This window comes from Podarcis bocagei (assembly GCF_964188305.1).
Source record: "Podarcis bocagei genome assembly, chromosome: 8".
NCBI classification, from domain to species: Eukaryota; Metazoa; Chordata; class Lepidosauria; order Squamata; family Lacertidae; genus Podarcis; species Podarcis bocagei.
This window is the reverse complement of record NC_138133.1, coordinates 22853285-22873150: the sequence shown is the minus strand read 5'-3', so window position 1 is coordinate 22873150 and position 19866 is coordinate 22853285.

Sequence of the window (19866 nt, the reverse complement as noted above, 5' to 3'; positions counted from 1 at the left end):
TGGAAGGACAGATCCTGAAGCTGAGGCTCCAATACTTTGGCCACCTCATGAGAAGAGAAGACTCCCTGGAAAAGACCCTGATGTTGGGAAAGATTGAGGGCACAAGGAAGGGGATGACAGAGGACGAGATGGTTGGACAGTGTTCTCGAAGCTAGCAACATGAGTTTGACCAAACTGCGGGAGGCAGTGGAAGACAGGAGTGCCTGGCGTACTCTGGTCCATGGGATCACAAAGAGTCAGACACGACTAAATAACTAAACAACAACAACAACCACCCTTCATCATAAGAACTTAGAGCAGTTCGCAAGCTATCCTCCCTGCTCTATCCCCCATCCATGCACGTAAAAAGGATGATCAGTGTTCAAGGACACATTCCAGGCAGGCAAGCACACTCAAGGAGGTTCCAGAGCAGGGTGAGTGAGGCATTGTGGCCTGGGGAGAGGTTATGTGACCTGGGAAGAGTGCCAAGAGTTTGTATCCAACTACTTTTGGAGGGTCACAAGTTGAAAGCATCTGGAGGGCAAAGGTTGGAGACAGCTGAACTAAGATACCTTCCTACAGATGGCATCCCCACTTTATATGATCTGGGGGGAGAAAGACTCTTAGTTTTAAAAGATAGCATTGATTCTGACTTTGTTCCTGCTTTGTTTTGTTCTTTTAAAAAAGTGATACAGCCTTTGGGCCCGGCCTGTCCATGTGAATCAACATGCATTATGAAGAAGATCACGGGGTTGTGATCTCATTCTAGTTCTGACATCTAGTTTCAGCTGGTTTGTTGTTGATTTGCATGAGCTCCTCTCCAGCTCATCAGAAGAAGCAACTGGGAACATCTCCTACAGGTTTCCTACTTTAAAACGGCCTTAGAAAATGCCTCTTGGGAACAGCAAACAGCAAAAGCATTATCTGCGTCTGCATTTCAATTTTAAATAGAACCCTGTTTGAGAAACAAACCTTATAAATGAGATGCAATATTCTGGCATGAGTATGTGCGTGCAGAGAGATGGAAGAAGGCGATGCACTTCTTAGCACCCATACTCCTTCGTTCCCTCCCAGCAAATAAAATTTGCGGTGGATTTCTGATGAAGGATACTCCTCTACTGCTATCTATGGGCCAAGCTACATATGACACAGAATATACATGATAGGATCTCCTGACATGCTATAGAAATACAGCTGTGAGGAAGGACTGTACAACCATTTCCCAAGCTTCTGTAGACAGGGAAATAAGAATAGCTTGGTAAAAAAAAAAAAAGGATGAGGAAAGGCCAGTAGGGTCTGATGGGGTGGAGTGGCATGAGCCAGTGTTCCTTACCTGGCTTTCCAAACCAGAGGTTACTGCTAGTCTCCAATAGGGAGGGGAGCAAAGCAATAGGGCAGCTGATGTGCAGCATCTGGAGGGTTGGTTTGGGTCTACTGCCATGCCTGCAAGACACTGGCCTACCAACTTCCTCTCCACATTGGGAAGCCAGCTAAGAAATGCCTCTCACCCTTCTCTTCCCTGCTAGGAAAGGGGTTTATAATGTTAATATATACGTCTAGATATAAATATAAAAATACCTGCTGGAATTTAAATGCATCCCACTGCATTGGGGGACTACTGTGAGCAAGGGACCTGTGTGTCTGCTCAGGTCCAGGTGCTGTGTTGATGGGCAACTTCAAGTCCCTTGCACCTCTCCCTTCTTGTGGTCCCCAATCTTTAATTTGGACATGGACCAGACACCCCTTCACAGAGAGGAGACCGTCAAATAGAGAGCTGTAAAGTAAGATCCATGGCTACCCTAAAAACCACAACAGTTACTTGTGGAGAAACTCAAAAGTATAGGTTCATCTGAAGCTGGGTCTTCTTCTTCTTCATTGGTGATCACTTGTAGCCAAGTAAGATTGTCTTCCATAAACATGGTTTTAAAAGTGAGTCCATAAGTGACTGTGGAGGCCAATTCTGGATCCACATGTCCTTCCACAGTGGGGGCATAGGTTTCTGGGTGGGAGTTGATCACGGTGAGGGTTTGCCAAGCATGCCCTCCTCTTAGCGCATTTCTCCCTTTCATCCAGAGTTCGAGAGTCTTCAAAACCCATGACACCTTTGGTAAAGGCTTTTCTCCAATTGGAGCACTCATAGCCCAGTGTTTCCCAGTTGTCAGTGTTTATACTACATTTTTTAAGATTTGCCCCAAGAGAGTATTTGAACCTCTTTTGTTGACCACCAGCATTGCGCTTTTAAAGTTCGGGCTAGAGTAGGGTAAGGCCACACTTGTATTTACGCTTTTCTCATATAGGACCTAATCCCTGTTTGGGAGTTCTTTTTACCCATATTTAAGGAAACATGCAAAGGGAAGCTGTGTGTGTGCGCACGCACTAGTAAGACCCACTTTTTCCAGCACATTACCAATTATCACTTTTAGAATCCTTCATGTGTGTAAAGGTCTGAGGAGTGGGGGACCTTCTCTACCCACCGAAGCTCCCCATACGATTTAGAATTTGGGCCGAGCGTTTTGTGTGCACACCATCCACAAGTAGAATAGAAATGAATGGGGCTCAATAATGTAGGTAATTTTAGCATTAGTGGACAATGAGACAGGTAATGTCACTTTTGACAATGCAGCAGAATGGAATACATGTGGCAAATACAGAGTGGAAAATGGTGCCTTCCTACATGTGCATCTAGAGAACACCTGAATAGGGTCCAAGTGTCAGGCTTCAAGGAATCGGCATCCCTCCCTCTCCCCCTTGGCAGTAGATAAGCAGAACAAAGTGAACGGAGTCTTCTTACCAGTTAGAATTATTTAATAATCGCAGTGAGGGATAACGAACCTCTCTCTCGAAGAATGGCGGTGCTTCCAATTAAGGCTACACCACCACCCCACGCCCCTCTCAATCCACGTCAACCCTACGTCTGGTAACCTGAGCTTGTAGTCGCTGTGCTTTCTGTTCAGCAACTTTCTCAGCTCTCCTAGAATGTGGGGAAGGTGGAAGAGGGATGCTATCCAATGACTGTGAATCTGTTAACCCTCTCTCTTCCTAGCTGCTCTTCATCCAGTATTTCCCAGCTTTTCCCTTCTGAACTGTGCCTCTCTGCAAACCACTGTTCTAAATCTATACTGTCCTGCTCTTGGGGAGGTTCAGGGTCAGGAGGAGGAGGAGGCTCCCACCATTGTAGCCCTCCTCAGCACGGTCCCTGACACCAAGTTTGCCAGCAATGTTAATTCCGAAATAAGTGTGCCTCAGTGACCAGAAGTTTGAATAAATTACAAAACAGTAAACCATTTTGAGGGTGTTTTTTTAGAAGAAGAAGAAGAAGAAGAAAAAGAAGAAGAAGAAGAAGAAGAAGAAGAAGAAGAAGAAGAAGAAGAAAGTAGTGTACAAATTTTAATCAATCTCTCTCTCTCTCACACACATATATATTCTCATATTCTTTCGTGTGTATTTGTGTATGTATATGTGTGTGTGTGTATATGTATATATATATATGTGTGTGTGTGTGTGTGTGTGTGTGTATAAAACCAAGAACAAATAGCACCCAGTCCTCAACAGGTAGCCTGTTTCATGCAGAACATTTAGAAAACCTTGATTGTTGTGGGATATGTTGGCATGAAAAGTATTAGAGGGCTGGCAACTCATTCATAATAACCAGGAATTAATAAACAGATGAAAACAAATGACAGCATTAAGACAAACATACACAAATGAATCATCCAAACAAATGCTGAAGTCAAATTACTTTATGGAAATTAGTTTCCTTTGTACTGTACATATTTCACAAGCAGCATTTAAATATAGGATCTAAGTGCTTCTTCTAGTGGTATTATATTTTTTCCACAGATTTCTAGCCAAGCACATTAATGGATGTCTTTGTTTAGATAAAGCGACAATCAGAGATCTTATAACTACTAGAGCTATCTGTCAGTGTGGCAACAATGAGTTTGTGTGTATGTGACTCACATACACACATATTGTTTAGATCCCGCAGTCCTTAGGAAATAAATCATAAATAAGGTTTCTGCATAAAAAAAAGACCATGCATCTGGGCACCCATATCTTAAGTCTCATGGCAAAATATCATGGACATTAATACCAGCTGGTAGCAGCCTCTTGTTCTAAGGAGCTGGTAATAATTATCCAGTTTAATTACTGTTCTGTCTTATCAAGATGCTATTCAGCTGCTCGTCCTTGGAGAGCAACTATTGTTGAGAAGGGAGTAACGTAATATTATCTTGTACAGTGGTGATAAATAGTGGAGGTGAGAGCAGGACATGCTAAATGTTCAAGGCAGTGCTACACCAAACCTTACTTCAGCTTATTTTATTTTACTTTATTTTGGAGTAGGGGGTGACCAATATGGTGTCCTCCAGGAATTGCTGGGCTACAATGCCCATCATCCTTGATCATTGACCACACTGGCTGGGGTGATGGGAATTCATAGAACCACAGAAACAAAGAATTGTAGAGTTGGAAGGGACCCTGAGGACTATCTTAGTTCAACCCCCTGCAATACAGGAATATGCAGCTGTCCCATACAAGGATTGAACCTGTAACCTAGGCAGTAGCAGCACCATGGTCTAACAAACTGAGCTATCCAGGCTGCTAACTAATGGAGGGCATCATGCCTTAGAATAGAATGAAAGAAGAGCATGCTAAACCAGGCTTCCTCAACCTCAGCCCTCCAGATGTTTTGAGACTACAATTCCCATCATCCCTGACCACTGGTCCTGCTAGCTAGGGATCATAGGAGTTGTAGGCCAAAAACATCTGGAGGGCCGAGGTTGAGGAAGCCTGTGCTAAACTATTGGAAATACAGTGGTACCTTGGTACTCAAGCGGCTTGGTTCCCAAACAAATTGGCTCCCAAAAGCCGCAAACCCGGAAGTGAGTGTTCCAGTTTGCAAATGTTTTTTCAGAAGCCGAACATCCGATGCGGCTTCCGTGGCTTCCGCTTGAGTGCAGGATGCTCCTGCAGCCTATTGGAAGCTGCACCTTGGTTTTCGAACAGTTTTGGGAGTCAAATGGACTTCCAGAACGGATTAAATTTGAGAACCAAGGTGCCACTGTGCTTATTAGTTGAGCCCAAACCTTATAGAAATAGAGAATTCAGAAGACACAGTGGTGATGCTAACCTACATTTTCTCAGTAAGGTGGGGTTGGGGGGAAAGCTATACAGTATTGTGACATCAATGCATTTGTCCATTTCATAGAAACCAGCAGCCAATGAAACAGAGAAAAATAAACTCTCACACTGTGACATGAGAGGAGATATGATAGCCTAATAATAATAATAATAATAATAATAATAATAATAATAATAATAATAATAATAATAATAATAATTTCTTATTTATACCCCGCCCACCTGGCTGGGCCCCCCCAGCCACTCTGGGTGGCTTCCAACAGAACACTAAAATACAATAACCTATTAAACATTAAAAACTTCCCTAAACAGGGCTGCCTTCAGATGTCTTCTAAAAGTTTGGTAGTTATTTTTCTCCTTGACATCTGGTGGGAGGGCATTCCAGAGGGCGGGTGCCACTACCGAGAAGGCCCTCTGCCTGGTTCCCTGTAACTTGGCTTCTCGTAGCGAGGGAACTGCCAGAAGGCCCTTGGCACTGGACCTCAGTGATATCTCAAGGGCTGTCACATGGAAGATGGAGCAAGCTTGTTTTCTCCGGCTCCGGATAGTAGGACTCGAACCAATGGATTCAAGTTACAAGAAAGGCGATTCCAACTAAACATCAGGAAGAACTGTTTGACAGTGGAATGGCCTTCCTTGGGAGGTTGTGGACTCTCCTTCACTGGAGGTTTTTAAACAGAGCTTGGATGGCCATCTGAAACGGTTGCTTTAGTTGAGATTCCTGTGTTGCAAGTTGTGGGACTAGATGACCCTTGAGGTCCCATCCAACTCTACAATTCTATGATTCTGTGACATCACACCATCCTTCTTTAGCAACATGTTTTCAGGGCCAAAGGTCAGCTGGATCAAACCAAAACCCTATCCCAAAGTGGGAGACCCACAAGCAGCACACAAGGACATTGGCCCTCTCCCACTGCGATTTTCCCCAAGCCTCTGATTTTGAAGATAGCATATAGTCATCATGGATTTGTCTACCCCACTTTTCTTTTACAGATGACTAAATTGGTGCAAATTATCACGTCTCACGGCAGCAAACCCCATAGTTTATGTGCTGTGCGAGAACACATCTGTACACCTGGGCTTGTGTCCAACGAAGTTGTCCTGAAAGGACTTCTGCCTGGGCAACAGGACTTCCTCTCCTTCTCCTCTCCCTGCATTTTCCCCAGTCTGCTTGGGAAGGGGTCATGGGAACCCTCAAAACAGTTTTTGGGAGGTACACAGTCAGAGGACAGAGAAAGTTGCCTTTTAAAACACGAGGTTTTGAATAGCTGCCAGTCAGGGCTTGCCATTTAGCTGTGTGCATTGGTGTTAATTTGGCTGGGATTTTTTTCTTTCTTCCTTTTTAATATTTTATTAGTTTTCTTGGTTTACAAAGGTATGCACAATGTCTCTTTTTTCAAGTTACATTTGCCATAGGTCAGTTTCATTTGTTGAGACATTAGCATTACATTAGGAAGAAAAAGAGGGAGAAGGATTTCTGAGTTCTTTTTCTACAGTCAGGGCAGGAAAAGAATTTTGGAGAGCTTTCTTAAAATTTAAAGTTTTTTGTTTTTTTTAAAGAAGTGTATGGAAAAAACAGAAAGTGAAACTTTTGTGAAGTTACTAAGCATTGATGATACGCCCCGCTGGGGCGGGGGGGAGACACTGTGTAGGTCTGGCACCACCCATTCCTGCCCGCTACTGGAATGTGGCCCTGGACAACTTTCCATCAGAATAATGGGACCCTTGGCCCCACCCCCAAAGTTTCCCACCCTCCCCCACTAGTGAAAGTCTGCTATGGGATATCAATGTGTCAATTATGCATAGCTATTAGAGTTCCATATAGGACAGGAGTGGCGCTGTGGGTTAAACCACAGAGTCTAGGACTTGCCGATCAGAAGGTCAGCGGTTCAAATCCCCGCAATGGGGTGAGCTCCCGTTGCTCAGTCCCAGCTCCTGCCAACCTAGCAGTTCGAAAGCACATCAAAGTGCAAGTAGATAAATAGGTACCTCTCCGGCAGGAAGGTAAACAGCGTTTTGTTGCGCTGCTCTGGTTCGCCAGAAGCAGCTTAGTCATGCTGGCCACATGACCCGGAAGCTGTACGCCATCTCCCTTGGCCAATAAAGCGAGATGAGCGCCGCAACCCCAGAGTAAGTCACGACTGGACCTAATGGTCAGGGGTCCCTTTACCTTTTTTATTAGAGTTCCATGGGGGTGGGAATGCTAATTTAATTCCTATTTTCCATGCACTTAAAGTATTTCCCATGCTTTCTGACTTTGCTTCTCCTCACCTATTTAAAAAAGCCCAGCACTGATGCTTTCTTCCTCCTCCGCTATTTGAGCTGGTTATCAAAAGACCCATATGCTAGCTAATCTATTGGAGATCCAAGATTCTTCCAGCAGCATCCATTCCAGCTATTGGCTGGCTCTCCAGGCAGCTGTGTTGGTGGCTTGCTTCCAGCCGACCCAAAGTGGTTGACTTGTTCTCCGAGGAAACAGCTTCCTTTGGACTCTCTTTTTAACTCTAGGGAACTGGCATGCAACCTCTCTATTTACAACCCGAGTCCTAGCCTAACAAGACTCGCTGCAAGCATCCTGCCACAAAATTATTTTCTCCCCCTCTGCTGCTTTGGCTGCATCTTTAATTTCTGCTTTGGGAAGCAAAGGGACCGTTGTTGCCTAGAGAACAGAATATGGAAGGAACAAAACACAGCCGATTTTATTTTAAATTAAAGTCAGCATCCTCCCTTTGTGTTGATTTCTTCTATGCTAGCATTGCCGCCATCGCATAATAATGAATGACAAGCAGCCAAAATTAAAATCTCAAGCTTATATCTTGCCTACAACCTCAATAAAATAGATCAGCTTACTATGTTTTTTCTCTGTCATTCTCTCAAACAGCATGGCACAAGCGCTCCAAAATCCATCTTTCCAGTTTTAATTTGCCTCCTCCTTCCCACCTTAAAGACATTTATTTCTAGTGATTTGCATCTTGAAATCTATGGATATTCTTCCTTTGGTGGCCAGAGAGGTCACTGTTGAGTTTTTTATTTTTTATTTTTTAAAGAACTCTCTCTCTCTCTCTCTCTCTCTCTCTCTCTCTCTCTCTCTCTCTCTCTCTGTGTGTGTGTGTGTGTGTGTGTGTGTGAAACATCTGCCCCTTCTAAAAGACTGAATGCCTGGCAGAATGCATATAGCCAAATTATGCCTACCTTAAATGTAAATAAGCTTCAGGGCGATAAAAATGAGGTTCTAATTAGCAACACCGAAATACTGGAACATAGTAGCAAAGATGGCATCTAAACATAGCATTCATTTTTAATTATATGGTCCATAGATCCTTCCCATGGAAGTTGTTTATTAAATGTTGCAAATTTACTGTGCACTGAAGCCATGGATTTTAATTGCCGTTGATTGCACTCAAAGGACCGGTTCACACGTGCATAGTTATCACATGATGACTGTAGCATCAACAGCAGTTTTTCCTGCTGGAAAGATCCTATATCTGCCTGGCATTTGCTAAATGATTCATATTTTGCCTTGCTGCAGTACAGGCAAGTCTGCCATCCTGTTGAGATCAATGCATCCCACAATCAGAAAGATGGAGGGTGGAGTTTATTCTCTGTCCCAATCGTTCTAAGATGACACGATGATATGGGTGAATCAAGGTTGAATTACATATTCTCCTATGCATGGAAAATAGCATCAAAACTGTCTTCAATGGGATGAATATTGTCAGTATCCAGAGATACAATCCCATAGAGAACATCACCCATCTGACTTCAAGGTAGGCTACATACATTTGATTTTTTTTTAAAAAAAATATTTATGATTTTCAATTTTATACATTTCAATAATTTTACCATCATTTTAACACTTCGAAACTCGACTTCCTTCCCCCTCTTTCTGTGGTTCCTTAAATTTATTTTTTATATTTCCTGCGTATTCCAAATTAACTTAACTTATTCATTTATTCATCTGCTTTAAATGTATACTCTTATAAAACTGCAGGTTATTACAGTAATCCTGCCAATGTTCTTATCTGCTTACATTTTGTTCGTAAATATTCAATAAATCGTTTCCATTCTTTCAATAAAAAGTTGGTTATCTTGATTTCTTATTTTTCCAGTAAGTTTAGTCATTTCTGTGACTTCTGTAAGTTTTTGTATCCATTCTTCTTTCGTCAGGACTTCTTTCTACTTTTGGGCAAGTAATACTCTTGCCGCTGTAGTCGCATACATGAATAAATTTCTATACAGACTTATCTTTCCAAAATATTTAACACTCTGCAGATGACAATGTGACAGATCTTCCATGTCAGCAGTAGTGAACCCATGGTCTTTCAGATGTCGTTGGGCTCCAGTTTCCCATCAGTCCCAGCTAGCATGGCCAGTAGGCAGGGATGATTGGAGACATGGTGTGGGAGTCATAGCCATGGTTAAGGCTTGTAATATTGCAGGGTGCCCCCTGACCTCGGCTGACCAGCACTCTGAGCTTTACAATGTATTGGAATGCATGACCTTATATGGAGTTATGTCCCCCCCCCCTCTGGGCAGTGTAACCCTATATCGTTTGTGGGTGGGTTAAAGCTTTGACCGGATGTAGGGACTTCCGGGTTGGCGCCATCGCAGAATGGCGGACTCCCTCCGAGCTCCGGAGGGAGTCTGCTCGGCAGGGGCTGGGTCCTACCGCGCCGGCGACGCGGGGACCCTTAAAAACCACGGGCACGGAGCCCGTGGACATGGGGACTCGGTTGGTACTGTTAGCGCCCTCCCGACTCGTGAAGGAGCCTTTTTAAAGGCTACGGATCGGGTGCCGGGGAGCGGCGTGGTGCTGTGAGTCTATCGCTTCCCCTGCCGAGCGCAGCCGCATGCCATTCGTCGGAGAGCGCTGGCTTCTTCCATTGGAAATTCGGACATTTAACAACAACCCGTGAGTAATTGGGTAACCGGGTATAAAAGGAGAAAAAAAAGGAATTTTTTTTCGGATTCGGCACGAGCGGGGAGGGGTCTAAAAAGGAAGTCAGCCCCCCCCCTGATTGTAAACACGCTAAAACAAGGACTGGGAAACCAAGATTGATTCAGAAGTTTATTGCTGACAAAAATGATCAATTCCACGATGGGATATTATAAGAATTGTGCTGGAGGAGAAAAGTCGAAGAGGGAAAAGGCAACCCCCCCCCCGGGAACCGGGGCGATTCGGAGAACCTGGTGGAGAGAGACGGAGAATTTGACAGCTGTCAAAGTAGCTGTCAAATCTTGAGAACATAAAGAGGATTTTGTTACAAATATTTTGCTGGTTAATTTTGTTACAATTGGACATAAATATGGATACAAAATGTCGGGGGGGAAAAGAAACAACAACTTGACTTTTGGATTAGAGGACACAAAGTTGCTGCAACCCCCCTAGAGGGGTTTCGGGACATTACAAGTGGCGTATGTGGAAAACTACTCCGGGATGTGCACAGGTCTTATCTCCTGGGAAAGCAGCAAAACTGAAATATTATTTTGTCTACAGAGGTGTTTACAATACAATAGAATTTTTCTATAGAAGCAAGGAAAGAATTGGACGTATGTTTTTGTTCCTGAATAACAAACCTCTGTAGAGATACTAGATTTCGGAATAAGAATGGTTTTGCAGCTGAACAAGACAGAAACCTGAGAAAGTAAGAAACAAAAGAGCAAAGGACCAACTACGTCACGGAAAGAACAATGGGAGGAGTAACAAGGACCAAGGAAAATTAAAGGCCTCTACCAGACTGGATTTTTGAAGTTAAACATCATCAAAATAAGCAAATTTAAAGAAAACCGGCAAGATGGACTGAGAAAAATTTGGCTGTGGACTTGAGACCTCCAGGCCAACAACATACAGATTGATGGACATGGGGAATCCAAACCGGGGAAGGGAGGGGGAATTTTAGAATCCAAAGGCTATGTAACCAACTTTTTGAATCTTCTTCTATCTTTTATCTTCTATCTTTCTATATAACTTTGGTATTTTGATTTAACATGTTTTGGGGGGGGGAAAGGGGGAATTCGTGGAAGGAAACGGGGTAGATCTTGGGGGAATTTTTTTTTCTTTTTTCTATTTTGTTAAGGATATTGTAATTTAAATTGACTAATAGGTACAACATATTAGGTTTGAATTGGGAATGAGAGCTTGTGGAACTAACTTAGGGAAAGGGGAATACAGTCGGGAGGGGGAGGAGGGAGTCCCAGAAAGAAGGTTATGAAAATAAGGGTTTAAAGTGGGTCTTTTTATTTCTTTCTTTTCTTCATCTTTTCTATCCTTCCTATTCTGTTATTATTGGAAATTTTAATAAATATGATTAAAAAAAAAAAAAAGCCTTGACCGGATGTAGGTAACGTGAGACATTGGAATGCAGCCATGCGGCTGGAGAGGAACAAAGGGTAATAAGAAAATAAAGGGACTGGAGGAAGAGGAGAAGTCTGATTTAGCTGCCCTCCGTCTAAGGAAATATTGCTGGCCTCTGTGTCTTTATTTTATGCTTAAAAAGCACCATTTGTATAACGGCTGGCTCCGACAACATGGTCTACCAATATCTGGAGGGCCACAGGTTCCCTATAGTTGTTCTATGTGCATCAAGTTACCTTGGGAGAAAAGGGGTCAGATGAATTCTACTTTGGTACTATGGTGTGTGCCTGAGATACTAGGGAGGACGAGGAGGGGAGCAGTGAAAAAATGGGCATTTAAAATGCAGCAGACAAAATAATATACACATCAATCAGTGTCTAGTAACAGCCTCCGTAATGTTACTTATTACAGGTTTTCATCAAATATGCATTGTTCTCATGAGCAGCGTGTTACAAAGACAGGCATTTTAGAGTAAAATTATATGCAAGGGGATTTTGAAAAGATTGTTCTCCATTTTGCGGGGGATATCCAGTTCAGGGTTTTGTTTTGTTTTTTTTAAAAAATCACATAATTGTTACGGAAAGAGTCAAATAAATCAAATGTTTTACTGCTGACAAGATTTTTATCAGGCATACCAGGCCACCGTAATTCCTCTTGGATCACCCAATAACCATGTAAAACAAAGTCAATTGTCAGGCTGTAAACAGAGAGAATAATGGGACACATTTCTTTCCATCACTCCCTTCCATTACGGGGGAATGGCAATGGTATGAATATGATTTCAGAGCAGCTGCTATGCCTCTGAGTCTGTGCTTCCCAGCTATTGAGAGCTGAAACACTTTCCTCTGAATTAATATTGTGTAGTGGGAGATAAGGGTCGGCGAATCTGACAATTTCGGGGTTCCCCAGTTTCCCATTAAATTGATTTGCTCGTGAGTTTGCAATTCGTTTTTAAAATCCTCATGAACATTCACCAACATTTTATTGTCCATTTCTTCTGATGTACACATTTTTGCAAGGCAATTTCCCCTCCTATAATGCTTTTGTGTATGCTTTTCATTAATATGTGCATTTCCATGCACACATTACTCTAGAATATGCATTTTTAACGCATTACTGGGCTTTGCAAAATTCAGAGAAGGGTGAATACAGAAGGACTGGTTTTGGTTTGTGTGACTTTTGTCACCCAAAATTGATGTGATCGTGCCCCAAATTGGCACCAGAGGTGGGGGAGTTTCTCCATCAATTGGGGAGATGATGTAGCAGGCAGGGCACCCATGGGCATGGCTTCTGCCACTTGAAGCGGCAGCGTCACCCTACCTAATGGCTGCGCTGCATGAGGTTAATGATAACGATAATCTTTATTACAAAAAATACTAAGCAAGAAAATCAATTAAAATAAAATTTAAACATGCAACAGTTAAAATACTATAACATTAAAATTACTTGAGTGTTACATTTCTTTTGGGTGGCAATGCTGCCCTTGATCTTTCTTTTTCATGGTTCAAATTCACTGTCTTTTAAGATGATTGTATTGTTTGGGCTCAGTAGACAAAATATGTCCCACCCTCGCCACTCAAGGCAGGACTCAGTTGGGCTTACAACTTGAGTTGGCTGTGTAGACTAAAGTCTTCATGCACATGCTCCAGTTTGGGAGTATTTGTGTCCTAATCTAATAGCTATGCAATCTTGCCAACTTGCAATAGGAGAGGAATGTAACAATGTTTTCTTGGCAGGGAGGAAATCAATATCTTCTAAAAAGCACAATTTGCTTAGCCGTCTTATTAACAGAACTTAGAATCAACTGTACCACACAGGAACAAAGATAAAGAGTGTATGTTTTTAAAGAAAAGGAATAGTTCAATAATAATTTGTCTAAGAGCTTGTTCGGGCTTCAACCATGAATGGTGGGTGCTAATATATTTTGGTAATCTTGCTGGGTATAAGACATGTTTATATAGCTGGAAGCACTTCTACAAGACAAAACTAAACAAATGGGTGCATTTCTTTTATAAATAGATGAGCCAAGCATGAGCAAATGCAGGAGTAAATTTGCCTTCTAAAAAAGTTTGTGCTGAATTAAGCAAAAGGCCACCTTGTCTAGTTTTCTGTCCCCAAGGCAGGATGTATCCTGCACAGCCTACACAACTCAAACCACACATCCCTTATGCCACAAAGCAAATAACTCTAGACGACTCCAGCAAATGTTCCAGGTCATATAACACAAGGGGAGAACAGATAACCAAAGTCAGTTGATCGGTCACAGGGCGCAAAACCCCTTCATGAGAATGATTTGACTAGAATTCTAGCACAATTTACTGAATTCTGAAATAAAAAGATTGTGGGGGAAGGTGGGGAAAAGAAGATGCAGTTGCTATAATCCTACACTCTGGAAGAAAGGAGTGAATATAGTAAAGTTGTACCTTGGTTCTCGAATTTAATCTGTTCCAGGAGTCCGCTCAACTCCCAAAACGGTTTGAAAACAAAGGTGTGGCTTCCGATTGGCTGCAGTAGCTTCCTGCAGCCAATCGGAAGCTGCAGAAGCCACGTCGGACATTCGCCTTCCAAAAAATGTTCGCAAACCGGAACACACACTTCCGGGTTTGCTGCATTCAGGAGCCGATTTGTTCAATATCCAAGGCCTTTGACTACCAAGGTACCACTGTATATCAGGTAGAAGACTCTAGCCTGGGGTGGGGAAACTCAGACCTGGTGTCCTAATTAAGCCCACTAGGCCCGAGATTGACCCGCCAGGCTGTTTCATGCCCATCTTTTTCTGCACCCTGCATAATATATAACATCAGACATGTGAAGCTTCAAGTCACAACTAAAATGAAGAAAAAATAGCAGCACACTCTAGGCGCTGTCCCAGTTTTTCACCTGAATAGAAAAGCCATTACTGCCTCATCTGGTCACCCTGCACTTAGGATGCCCTGCCGATTCTTCCTTTGCATTGCTGGCTTGAATTCAAGGCAAAGCTGCAAATAATCTCCATCCTATTACTCTTCCTACAATCTAGATGGAGACTAGGTAGGTCAACAGAGTGTTACAATCCACCCCGATCTCTGCTGAGTGGGGCATGAGATTCCGGGGGTCTTGGCTCAAAACTGGGGTTTGTGTTTCCTTTAGAAATGAGGCACAAGGGAGGCCGTAGTGCCTTTATGAAATATGGTTTATTTACATGTATTTACACCTGAGTCTACTGGTTGTTTTTTTAAAAAAATAATCTTTATTAATTTAAATTACACACTTATACAAAGAATTTACAAGGAATTTACAATCTCATAGTACGAAAAGAAAATGAAAGAAAAAGCAATTAAGAAAAAAGAAAAGACGAAAATACAGAAAGAAGAAAGAAAAAGCAAATTTACGTACATAAAAAAACCTTAATCTTCCTAATTAATACTTAATTAAACACTTAAATAAAAAAGACTTCTGACAAAATGAGTCTTCCAATCATTCTCATTGTACTGTTTATACTGTCATTGGTTTTTTTTTTGCAGTTTTATATTCTTTAATATTGTTCCCATCTACTCCACAAACGGTATCTGTTGCGTTTACAAGTATCACTCAAGTTCTGCTAATATGGTGTGATTGGTACAATATGATCTCATATAATCCTTAAATATTCTCAATTACACCTGAATCTACTGTTGAGGAAGCTCCCAGCACTCACATTTCAAGAGTTGCTTGCTTCCTGCAAGAGCGCAGTCCTTGATTCAATGTCATCCCAAGTGCCGTCTCCATATCTCTCCTCCAGCTTCCCTCTGCCAGTCCACCCAAAGTTCTGCCCCCCATGTTTCAAACCTCTTTTAAAAAACACCACACTGGTTCATCCAGCCTATGTCACTGCTCCTTACCCACTTGGAACTCCCCCTCCCAGAATGCACCATCAAGCACTGAAATCCTGGCCTTTGTCTCTGCACATTGACCCCTCATGGGAGGATGGGCACACACTCCTCTGCTGCCAGACACTGTTTGTGCCAGTTGCCTGTTACCTTTTTTTTTTTTTTTACTACATAATGGTTCTTCTCTCCAGGACATTCCTGGCCAGCAAACTCATCCAGCTTTCATTTTTACACTGCTAAGCTGTCCTGCGCCCAGTGTGAGCCAGTGTGCTGTAGTGGTTCAGAGCGGTGCACTCGTAATCTGGTGAACCGGGTTCGCTTCCCCACTCCTCCACATGCAGCTGCTGGGTGACCTTGGGCCAGTCACACTTCTCTGAAGTCTCTCAGCCTCACTCACCTCACAGAGTGTTTGTTGTGGGGGAGGAAGGGAAAGGAGAATGTTAGCCACTTTGAGACTCCTTCAGGTAGTGATAAAGCAGGATATCAAATCCAAACTCCTCCCAGGCACAGACTTCAAGCATGCAGCAATGTCCTACATTTACTAACTCTAGAAATTATGGGTGGGGATGGGAATCTGGTACCCAGGACTTTTAGGGGAATTCTTCCTCTCCTCACAACTCATAACAATACAGTGGTAGACTCCTCTAACCCGGAAGCAGTACCTTGGGTTGAGAACTTTACCTCAGGATGAGAACAGAAATCGTGCGCCAGTGGTGTGGCTGCAGCGGGAGGCCCCATTAGCTAAAGTGGTGCTTCAGGTTAAGAACGGACCTCCGGAACGAATTAAGTTCATAACCAGAGGTACCACTATATGTTTATCAGCACCTGCAGGGGGACTGTTCCACTCTCCTAAATATAATTCACTGGGCGCTTGAGAAATGAATTTCTCCTAGGATGACCCCTCTTTAGCTAACAATCAAACAATTGAAGCTGACACTGTTATCATTATCCTCTTAGATATAAACAGGAAGTATGAAATCCACCAAATTTGGGTATGGAAATTGAGTCTTTGATATTCCCATGCGTATTGTCATTCCTGCTAGATTTTCTCCCTTCAAAACGAAAAAAGGAAGAAGAAGAAAAGAGAAAGTCAACACTCAATTTTTTTTCTCTGGGGTGGGTGGAATGCAGCAAGCTAATTTTGATCACATCCAACCTCCTCCTCCTTTCTTCCCTCAAACTCCTTAAAATTGAAGATATGGCCATTTGAGGAAGAGATGCAGCCCAGGGTGTTGTGAGCCATTAAGACTTGGCAGCGATAAACATCCCCCAGAGCATCATATGCTGAGAAGCACAGATGTGTTAATCCACATTATGATAAACATTACTTAGAGTAATTTTATTTCCACTGGTAGGACACTTTATCAAAGGAGATGCATATTTTGCCACTTTAGGCAAAAAGAAGCAGAGCAACTTAGACGGCTAATAGGTTTGAATTGATCTGTGAAGGGTACACAGGCGAGATCCATCTGCTTCATTATGATGCTCATTAGCCCAGTGAAAATATTCTGTCAATAAAGGGCATTTTATGCCTTACCTATTAATCACTATGCATTTGCCGTCCCAATATAAAGAAACTCTTGTAAAAAAAAAAAAGGCAAAAGTTAAACACTTCATAAAACCAGCCTAGGATTGGACTACTGTGGGGGTGTAGATGTGTGATGTAGAAAAGTCAGTTAATATAAGGCCTTGTGAGGTCACGTCGCTTGGGGACTGAGTTTATTTCAGAAAACTCTGGTGTGAATTGAACCACATAGTTAAATTATTGCAGGATTGCCTTGTGGCTATTGAAGGGACCCATCAATAGGTATCGTCGTACAAGGGGCGTGGGTAGTGAGCCTAAACCGCTGAGCCTCTTGGGCTTGCTGATCAGAATGTCAGAGGTTCGAATCTGCACAACGGGGATAAGAAATGTCAAAATTAAAGGCAGAAAACATTCTGGAATAGGTTCAGTGGCTGTACATGGGAAACTGTCCATAAGAATATAAGAAAAGCATGCTGGATGTGGCTAGAAATGTAACTGGAAAACAACCACTAATTTAAATTTGGAGGCATTGTGGGACAGAATCTGGAATACAGCCCTTGCAGAGAAGCGAGTGAAGCAACTAAGAACGACCTTGTTTGATCAAAGCAAGGTCCATTGTCCATATTTCTTTCTAAGAATCCCAACAACCATCATGCAGTTCGGCCAGTGATGCAACAATAGACCAGGATCTACTCATTGGGTGGCATTCAAGTATGTTTTACTAAGAGCAGAAACACTGAAATTAATGGTCCTAACTTAGTAACCATTAATTTCAGTGTTTCTGCTCTTAGTGAAGACAGGAGTGCCTGGCGTGCTCTGGTCCATGGGGTCATGAAGAGTTGGACACGACTAAACGACTAAACAACAACAACAACAACAACAACTTAGTAATATTCAGTGGGTTGGATACTACCCATGATGTCTCCTGTTGTTCAAGGCATAGGGATTTTAAATAACTCATTCTTCTTTATTTTTGATATTTATTTATTTTCTGAATTTATATAAAGGGAATAGCTCTGAGGGTGGGCCTACTGAAGTGTAGCTACTAGCTAAATGGTTTGATTGGTCCAGCCTGCAGTGAAGACAGAAAAGTACAGAGGTTTTGACATTTTAATTTCAGATACTGTACATCCCCAGCACTGCAACCTGAGATCACCCCCCCTCTCTTTTACTGGAGATGCAGATTTAAGGAAATGAACTTGAAACTTTACACTTGTGAACCGCCAAACTACAGCCTCCTTGCCTTGCTGTTCAATATGTTTCTCCTAGAAGATGCCCCATGGAAATGGAAATGTAATCAATGACACCTTGGAAAGGATAGTGTTTACTTCGAGAAGAGCCGCCAAATGTATCTTTTGTTCAGCTTTGTGCAAATCAGAGAACAAAGTTTTGAATTGGGATTTGCCGCCTCGGGGAACCACAGAGCATTATGTACTTTCCCAAGTTTCCCCAGAAGATTTGGGCATCTTAAAATGAAATAATACGTCTGGCTTCCCCAGAGATTGCCTTTATCCGGCGTCTAAAATGGCAAGGAGAATGAAATATTTAGGGATGCACAAAGCAGAAGACAAACCCAAGGACAAGATTTGAAAAAGCTTTGTGTAAAAGCCCAGGCATCTGAGCACATTCAGCTCGTGTGTCAATATAAGAAGAGACAACAAACCCACTGCTCAGGACAGACATTTCTAGTTAATGTTGCTAAGCACATACAGTAAAAACATAACAAAACATTTAAAAATTAAAAAAAAAACCTATATAGGGCTGCTTTCAGATGTCTTCTAAAGGTTGTATAGTTCTTTATCTCCTTGGCTTGGGAGGTCATATAACTCCATATCCTCCAACATTTCCCCAATGAAAATAGGGACATCCTATCTTCACCCTCTCCGGTGAAAATAGGGATGCCCTAAGGAAAAGCGACAAGAGAAGAGAAGAGAAGGAAAAGAGAGCTGGACCATAAAGAAGGGTGATCACCGAAGAATTGATGTTTTTGAATTATGTTGCTGGAGGAGACTCTTGAGAGTCCCATGGACTACTGGAAGATCAAACCTATCCATTCTTAAGGAAATCAGCCCTGAGTGTTCACTGGAAGGAAAGATCATGAAGCTGAGACTCCAATACTTTGGCCACCTCATGAGAAGAGAAGACTCCCTGGAAAAGACCCTGATGTTGGGAAAGATGGAGGGCACAAGGAGAAGGGGACAACAGAGGACAAGATGGTTGGATAGTGTTCTCAAAGCTATAAACATGAGTCTGACCAAGCTGCGGGAGGCAGTGGAAGACCGGAGGGCCTGGCGTGCTCTGGTCCATGGGGTCACAAAGAGTTGGACATGACCAAACAACAGCAAAGAAAAAGCAGGACATTTCAGGATCAAATCAGAAACCGGGATGACTTCTATAAAACTGGGACTGTCCCTGGAAAATAGGAACACTTGGAGGGTCTGCAATGATATTTAGACTGTTTATTTTAAGGGAGCATTTTTCACCAAGGCTGATCTGAAATACTTCCCTCAACTCTTTTGGCAGGCTGTAAAGTTGGGGCATGGGCCTTTTGGAGGGTGATAACACAGAAAAGGCAAAATATGCCATGAACTTACTTTGCGGTATCATCACAAAGCCAGTACAGATGGAGGGCAATGCCACCTGCTCTCACTCGAAGCTGTGGGAGGAGGGAGAATGGAACTCATCAGACACTGCAAGGACTATGAAACAGGTAGTGGTGGCAGTGAAAAAGGCTGAGCTGTTGATATTCTTGCTTGTGCATTCTCAATATACCCACTCAGGAAAACTCAGCTTTGGGTCTTTCCTTCCAGCATATCATTTTTATATTAGGAACCTGAAGATGTGAAACTGGGTGGGGAAATTGCATTTTTTTATGAAGCAATACCACCAATTTTAAGAGCATAACCAAAAAAGAGAGAAAAAACTTTCAAAGGACACCAAAAAGGTGCCTGCTTTTTAGAAAGCACTTAGCAATTGTATAGAATTTCCACCTAAGCACTTTACATTTAAATACTGGA